The following is an 8626-nucleotide window of genomic DNA, read 5'->3' as shown; positions in this document are numbered from 1 at the left end:
AGTGTTCTGTGTCTCCACATTCTCAGTAGCATTTGATGTTGTCAGTGTTTTGGATTTTAGCCATTCTAATAGATGTGTACTGGTATCTCGTTGTTTTAATCTGAAATTCCCTGATGACATATGATGTTAAACATCTTCTCATAAGCTTATTTGCCATCTGTATGTCTTCTCCATTGAGGTATCTGTTCAGATTTTTTGCCCAATGTTTAATTGGGTTGGTTGTTTTCTTATTATTGAGTTTTAAGAGTTCTTGTATATTTTGGCTACAAGTCCTTTATGAAATATGTCTTTTGGAAAGATTTTCTTCTAGCCTGTGGCTTGTCTTTTCATTCTCTTAACAATATCCTTCACAGAGCAGAAGTTTTTAATTTTAATGAAGTCTAACTTAGCAATTTTTTCCTTCAGAGATTGATGTTGTATCTAAAAAATCATGGCCAAACCCAGGGTCACCTAGATTTTCTCCTATGTTATGTTCTAGAAAATTTATAATTTTTGTTTTACATTTAGATCTATGATACATTTTTGGTTAATTTTGTGAAGAGTGTAAGGTCTGTCTCTAGATGCACTGTTTTTGCATGAATATGTCCAATTGTTTCAGTACCATTTGTTGAAAAGACCACTCCATTGCATTGCCTTTGCTCCTTTGTCAAAGTCTATTTGACTACATTTGTATGGGTCTATTTGTGGTCTCTTTAATTTGTTCCATTGATCTATTTATTCTTTCATCAGCGTCATACTGTCTGGATCACTGTAGCTTTACAGTAAGTCTTGAAGTCATGTAGTATCAGTCCTCCAACTTTGTCCTTCTGCAGTATTATGTTGGCTATTCTGGGTTTTTACCTTCCCATATAAACTTTTTTTTTTTAAGATTTTTTTTTTTAATGTGGACCATTTTTAAAGTCTCTATTGAATTGTTACAGCATTGCTTCTAAGTTCTATGTTTCAGCTTTTTGGCCCTGAGGCATGTGGAATCCCAGCTCAAACCTGCAGATCAAACCTGCAGTCCCCGCATTGGAAGGCAAAATCCCAACCATTGGACCACCAGGGAAGTCACTCATTCTAATATAAACTTTAGAATGAGTTTGGTTTTATTTTTTTGTGTTTTTTTTTTTTGCGATACGCGGGCCTCTCACTGTTGTGGCCTCTCCCTTTGTGGAGCACAGGCTCCGGACACGCAGGCTCAGCGGCCATGGCTCATGGGCCCAGCTGCTCCACGGCATGTGGGATCTTCCCGGACCAGGGCACGAACCCGTGTTCCCTGCATCGGCAGGCGGACTCTCAAACACTGTGCCACCAGGGAAGCCCCAGAATGAGTTTGTTGATATCCACAAAATAACTTGCTGGGATTTTGATTGTGTTTGCATTGAATCTAGAGATCAAATTGGGAAGAACCAATATGTTAACAATTTTGAGTTTTCCTATTTATGAACATGAAATATTTCTTCATTTATTTAGATATTCTTTGATTTTTTCATTAAAGTTTTGTAGTTTTCTTCATATATATCCTACACATATTTTGGTAGATTTCTACCTAAGTCTTTTTTTCTTTCTCTTTCTTTCTTCTTTCTTTCTTTCTTTCCTTCTTTCTTTCTTTCTTTCTTTCCTGTGCTAATGTAAATTGTGTTGTCTTTTTAATATCAAATTCTAATTATTCACTGCTGGTATATAGGAAAGTAACTAATTTTTGTATATTAACCATGTATCCTGAACCTTGCTATAATCACAATATTATTTCCAGTTTTCATTAATTCTTTGTGACCTTCTACATAGACAATCATGTTATGTGCAAACAAAGACAGTTTTATTTCTTCCTTTGCATTCCATATGTCTTATTTCCTTTTCTTGTCCTCTTGCATTAGTTAGGTCTTTCAGCACAATATTGAATAAGACTGGTGAGAGGGACATCCTTGTCTTGTTCCCAATCTTAGAGGAAAAGCATCTAATTTGTCACCATTAAGTATGTTAATGTTTATTACTTTTTAAAACATGGAAATAAATTTTAAAAACTAATTTAAAATACGTCTCTATGTTTTCTAGATTTTGTGTTTTGCTTTAAAAGAGCTTCTCTATTCCAAGGTTATAGAAATATGTCCCTATATTTTCTTTATGTTCTTCCAGTAATTGTATAGGTTTGCTTTTTACCTGCACCTCTTTAATCCATCTGAAATTTGGTTTGCATATAGTGTGAGGTAAGGGTCTGTTATAGATAGATTCTATAGATTAGCTGGATCAACATTCATATCAATGCCCTTCTGGTATGTCTTCCTATATTGCAGACTATCTTGAAGATAGGATTCCAGATGTAATGGAGATTCCCCCAGTTGGATGCCTTCAGAATCTGCCACAGCTCCAAGCCAGTGACTGAGCATGAAGAGGAAACTAGAGTGTGGCCATTTCTCCCCACATAGAATCACTCTTCCCTGGGCAATCTTGTAGTAGCCAAGACTTTCTCAAAGCTGCATCACAGTCTGAAGCTTTTTCTACCCAATCTTCTTTCTTGTTCCCTTTCTTTTCACAGATGTCACACCTAAATTACAGTCTGAAGGCTTTCCCTGCTGCTCCTGCTCCTTCTTCCCTTTATCTTTTTTAAAAAATTTTATTTTTTATTTATTTATTTTTGGCTGCCTTGGGTCTTCTCTGCTGTGCATGGGCTTTCTCTAGTTGCGGAGAGCGGGGGCTACTCTTTGTTGTGGTGCACGGGCTTCTCATTGCGGTGGCTTCTCTTGTTGCAGAGCACGGGCTCTAGGCACACAGGCTTCAGTAGTTGTGGCACGTGGGCTCAGTAGTTGTGGCTTGTGGACTCTAGAGCGCAGGCTCAGTAGTTGTGGCGCACGGGCTTAGTTGCTCTGCGGCATGTGGGATCTTCCTGGGCCAGGGATCGAACCCATGTCCCCTGCGTTGGCAGGTGGATTCCCAACCACTGTGTCACCAGGGAAGTCCCCCCTTTATCTTTTACATGCAGTGTCCCAACAAATCTCCTGTCCTTCTAACTCCACCTTGGTGTCTACTTTTTAAAAGACCTAAGCAGATACAACTCACATGAAGCTTTGAGTCACCTGGAGAAAAAGGCAGCACATCTTCCATTTTACTGGGGCAGATCCTGGCAGAGGTGCTGTAGTTTTGGAATACCACCCATGGCAAAAGCTTCCTACTATCTGGAAGCTTCCAGACTGTAGCAACAGCATCTCCTTCAGTGGTTGAATTCTGCACTGTGGCTTTGGAAGTCATTCTGGTAAGCTCAATCTAAATCCTTTTCCTCTCTCTTCACAGTTCTGGCAGCTATACATCACTTCCACAAATTCCTTTCTGATTAAAATAGTAGAATGAATTCTCTTTTCAGAAATTAAAACCATCACCAATGTAGCGTCTAATTTAATTTCTTCCAAAGTGGGTAATCTATTGTCTCAAAACCATTCTTGACTCGTCAGTCTTTTCCTAATGATTTAAAATGCCCTTCTCACATACGCTAGATTTCCATGGATCTATTTCTTTACTCTGTTCCATTGTTTGGATTATCTGTTCATACATCAATATCACTCGGTATTGATCACTTTACAGTAAATGTTTATACGTTGTTCTTACTGTGTCAAAATTCTCCTGGCTCTTCTTATTCATTTTTTTCTTCTAGATGACTTTTAGAATTTGCTTTTAAAATTCTATTTTTTAAAACTTTTACTAAAATTTTTATTGGGATTTCACTTAATTTATAGATTAATTAGGGGAAAATTTACTTCTCTACAATATTGGATTTTCACCAGGACTCATTTATACTAGGGACTGGCTAAATGGCTTGGGAGTGGGCTTGAAGCTTGAAGGCACAGGCCTGTACCTGCTAATTAACTTGCCCAAGAGTAGCTCATAGGTGTCTTAGAGAGAGCAAGGAAAGTTTTGCAGAATGCTGGGAAAGCAAGCCAGGCCACCTGGAGTCGAGGAGTGGTTTGATGATGATACACTGAAGGATAAATAACCATCTTATATGTAAGTGGGGGGGTACTTTAGGCCATGTACTGTGGCTGAGGGAGGGACTCTGGGATCATAAGCTCTTCCATGAGGAGGCCACCTCCATGTACTGATGTAACTAAAAAGGCCCCCAAATCCTGGGTGGAATCAAGATGGGACCAAAGAGGAAACAACACTGAGGACTCCAGAGAACTTGGAGCCAGGGGAGAATGGAGGAAAATATCCTGTTTCTGGTTGCTTGGAGACCAGGGTAACGGAGGAAAAGCCTGGCAGGTGATATGGAAGAACAGAACAGACTAGTATGGGAAGACAGTTTTCTCGGAGAGTCAGGAAAAGAAGAACAGCCTTGGAAGAGACTGGATGTGGGCTGGAACAAAGTTTACAGAGTTGAGGCATCCCTATACAAGATTCACCTGCAACGGTGACCACAGATGAGTCCTGTGTCCAACTAGCAAGATTCCCTTCATCAGTTCTTCACCTGCAGGAAGAAGTTTCAATTCCTCTCGATACCAATGGCTTGGATGTGTATTGTTATTGCTGAGTTATTGCAAGCGGAGAGTGAGGGTCCATGGGGGTTATAAACTCCTTCATAGAACCAGAGCTTCAAGTCCTGGCTGGTGGCAGAGAAAATGTCAGAGAAGGCAGGTGCAAACTCGGCACCTGTTCAGAGCTCTCCTACTGAAATGTTCTCCAGAGGCCTTCTGGACTGACCCAAGGTCTTCTGTAGCCATTTGGGTCCCTTTAGCCACTGCTGAGCTCCAGAATGGATCTTTTCTCTTCTACCTTTTTATTAAAAAAAAAAAAAAAACACGTCTGGATAGTACTTCAGAGTTTATATTCATTATCACACTTGGCCTTCTAAAAACACTATGATTTAGGTGTAGCTATCATTACTGATGGGAAAACTGAGGCTCAGAGAGATTATCTGACTCACCAAAAGGCACAAAGCTACTCAGTGACAGAGTCATTCATTTACTCAGCAAATGTTGCCTGAGGCCTTACTGTGTGTCCAAAACTCTGGAGGCCCAGCGCTGAAAAGAACCTGTCCAAGTCATCAAGGAGCTCCCAGCCTAGTGGGCAGACAGGCTCATGAACAGGTAATTTTAACAATATTATTGCCTTTCTGGTGGTCCAGACCAATCGAGAGGTGGTGCAGAAGAAAGTCCCCAGGAAGGCCCTGCAGAGTCTTCCCAGACATAGAGGCAGCATTTGAGCTGAGACTTGAAGAATGACTAAGAATTTTCCAGGGGCAACAGTGGAGACGTTGTAGTCCAGGAAGGAACAGCGGGGGCAGAGGTACCCAGCAGTGAGAGGACGCAGAGGCTTCTGGAAAACTGCAGGTTGTTCTAGATCACACGGTGGCAAATGGCGTGCGAGGTGGCCCAGAGACGGAGACTGACTAGGCCTCAGGGGCATTCATTCCATGGCTAAGGAGTGCACCAGACACTACCCTAAGCACATACTAACTCACAGCATCTCCCCCTCGTCTAGGCTGGGACCCCTCCCAGCACAGCTTACACTCCAGAGCCCCAGAAAGGCCAGGCTGAGGCTGCCCATGTGGGACTTTGTCTGTGTCCTCCCTTCCCCCACTGTTCCCCCTGAGACCACACCATTCACAAATCCTCACCTTGGGGGCTGCACCCCAGGGACCGCCCCCAAACACCTTCTTTACTAGTTTCAGTCACTTACAGGAACTTGACACCATGTCATGTTTGTATTTGTTCGCTGTTCGTCCCCTTCCGCTAGAATATGGGCTCCGTGAGGGCAGGGACCTGACCTATTTTATTCCCTGCGCCCGCTCATGCCTAGAAAGGTGCCTGGCACGTGGTAGGCACCCAGAAGATATCTTGCTGAATAAATGATCTCAGTGAATCCTCACAATGACCCAGTGAGGTAAAAATTATCAGACCATTTTACAAATGAGGAAACTTGCCTAGGTGACACAGTGCACAGCACAGCCAGGCTTCCAAACTCTGCCTGTGTGACTCCAGACCAAAGCTTATACTGTAAACCCAAGCCCATGTTTGCCATTTCCAGAAACTTCCAGGCTATTTCACACCTCCTCAGTGCCTCTTTTGCAAAGAAATGTCCTTTCTCCCTACCAACCCCTCCCACATACACACACACAACTGACCAACGCAATGCCCCTGGAGCCCCTCTGGCCCCTGGACGGGTTCCTGGTGGCTCTATCTCATGTTTGTTTCCTTTTTCTCTTCTGTGAAATGCTTTAGGGTAAGACTTTGCCTTATTCATCTTTGCTTCCCTAGCACCAAGTGGGGCCCTGGCAGAAGGCTAGCAATCTGTGAATATTTATTAAATGAAAAGAAGGAAGAGAGGGAGGGAGGAAGGAAAGAAGAGAGAGAGGAAGGGAGAAAGGAAGGAAGGAACAGAGGGAGGGAGGGAGGAAGGAAGGGAGGGAGGGAGAGAGAGAGGGAGGGAGGAAAGGAGGACATGAGCAGGGCCATGGGGATTACAGTCCAGCCCTGGCCCATCAGTGCCAGTGCCCTATTGCCCCCAGAGGCCCAAAGTCTGCCTGTGGGAGCCTCTGGTTCATAAATGTTTGCTGATTGACATAATGTCACTAACTTATATTTGTAAGTCCTTCAGCATGTACAGGACAGTTTCACATAACTTGGTGGTGTAGGCAGAACAAATTACATTATTTTTACATCCCCTCTCCCCGGAATGGAAATATGGCAGTCTTCCTAACAGCCATCCTGTTCCTTTCATACTGAGCATCAGCCGTGCTGTCTGGGTAGGATAATCCCACCCCAGTTCAGGGGTCTCAAGGCAGCTTGGTCCAGTGGAGAGAGATCTGGATGGGGAATCCAGAGATCTGGGATCCTAATTCCAAGTGAGCCATAACTGGTGGAGTGACCTTGGGTAGGTCCTTCCTTCTCCAGGCCTCTGTTTCCTCATCTGTGACATGAGGGACCTGAACTGTCAACAGATGATCTCCAACATTCTTTCTGGCTCTAGGATCCCCATATTTCTGAGACTTTAAATTGTCTCGTGCAGGAAGGCAGCCAAGAGTAGTGGCCAGGGCCCAGAATGAGGAGCATGAATACCTGGGTTCAAATCCAGGCTTACCTCTTACCCCCTCTGCGCTCAGTCACCTGGTCCCTCGGGGCCTCAATGTCTTCACTGATATGATGGAAGAAAATTCCTCTTGCCCAGATTACTCTCCTGGTGAATAAAGGGATAAAACATGATAAGGATGAAGAAAAGATAAAACCTTTACCTTTGCCGATCATTTGTGAGTATTTGCTCCAATCCAGACGTGGTGGTAAGAACTTGACAGACTATCTGATTCACTCCTTAGTCCTGTAGGGTGAGAATTGTCCCCGGGGATGACAACTGACCCTCTGGGGAGCAAAGACCTGACCTGCAGGTTTTCTCATTTCTTTGGTGTAAATACTCTGCTGTGGCCCTTTTCAAGCTAACCAGCTTCATATGACTGAATGAGGAATTGAAAAGAAATACACACAATTGGCTTTTGGGAGCTAGAACGAGCCAGCTCCCTGCATCCCTGATTACATCCGCTTCACTTATGAGAAAACTGAGCTTTGGCAACATGCCCCAGTTCACACACTCAGTACTAGCAGGGGTGGGATTGGAAGCTGGGCCTGCTTGCCTGCATACTCACTGCCCCTTCCCCTGTGCCACACCAGTGCTCTGTGCAGCTATGGGATGTCTGTGCTCATGGAAAGAGACTGGACGTAGAATTAGAAGGTGTCAGTTTGCAGCCTGGCTCAACCACCTTCTAGCTGTGAGACCTGGCAGCACCTAGCTTCTCTTAACCTAAGGCCTCAGTCTCCTCATCTGTTAAATGGAAGCAAATGCACAGTGCACACCTTTTCTCTGTGGCTCGGACAAACACTGCTGTGCTTTGTGACAGAAGCAGCCAGCCCCGCGAGGTAGCCGACAGGGAGTTGCTGCTCATCCAGGGAGCCTATCTGCTCTGAGGACCTGCTTCCCCCAGACTAGGGGCTCACCTCCTCCACCTTTGGCTTGAGGGTCTGTAGCCAAAGGCAGGTGGAAGCATCCTTCATCCTCGGCGGGCTCCTGCTTGAGTCCTACCAGGCTCCGCCCCCTCAGCTTCCTAACTCCTAACATTCCAGTGCCAGGCCCTCCCTTCTGCCTCTCCTCAGAGCTTAGACTGGGCAGAAACCACAACCCTTCCCGGAGCTGCTGGAATCCTGCGCCTCATAAATCAGGATGCATCCTGAGCTGTGGGACCAAAGGAACACTCTGGAAAAGTGAGTGACTCCCCTGGTGATCATTTCCACACATCATCCCATACCCCACTGAGCCCAGACCCCTCCCCAGGGTCAAGCTGCCTTCCAACACCACCCCTCACTAACGATATTTGGGCTCATGCCTCCCTCTCTTAGCACCCAAGCAGCGCGGGGTGGAAAGAGATCTGAGGCGGGGCTCAGGCTCCTGGAAACCATGCCCTGCTCTGTGGCATGACCCAGAAGGGAGGTCAGCTGACCTCTCAGAACCTGCCCTCACCTGGCCTGGCTGACGTGGAAGGAGGGAGCAGTCTATCATCACCTTTGTAAGAGGAAGACATTGTACTCTGTGCAGACCGAATTTATGCCCAAATCACGTGCATTCACACACACACACACACACACACACACACACACACACACACACACAC

This window comes from Aethalodelphis obliquidens, unplaced genomic scaffold (genome assembly GCF_003676395.1).
Source record: "Aethalodelphis obliquidens isolate GAN/ISIS:26980383/991018 unplaced genomic scaffold, ASM367639v1 scaffold12, whole genome shotgun sequence".
NCBI lineage: Eukaryota > Metazoa > Chordata > Mammalia > Artiodactyla > Delphinidae > Aethalodelphis > Aethalodelphis obliquidens.
The sequence above is the reverse complement of the archived record's forward strand: the minus strand, read 5'-3'. Positions refer to the sequence as shown.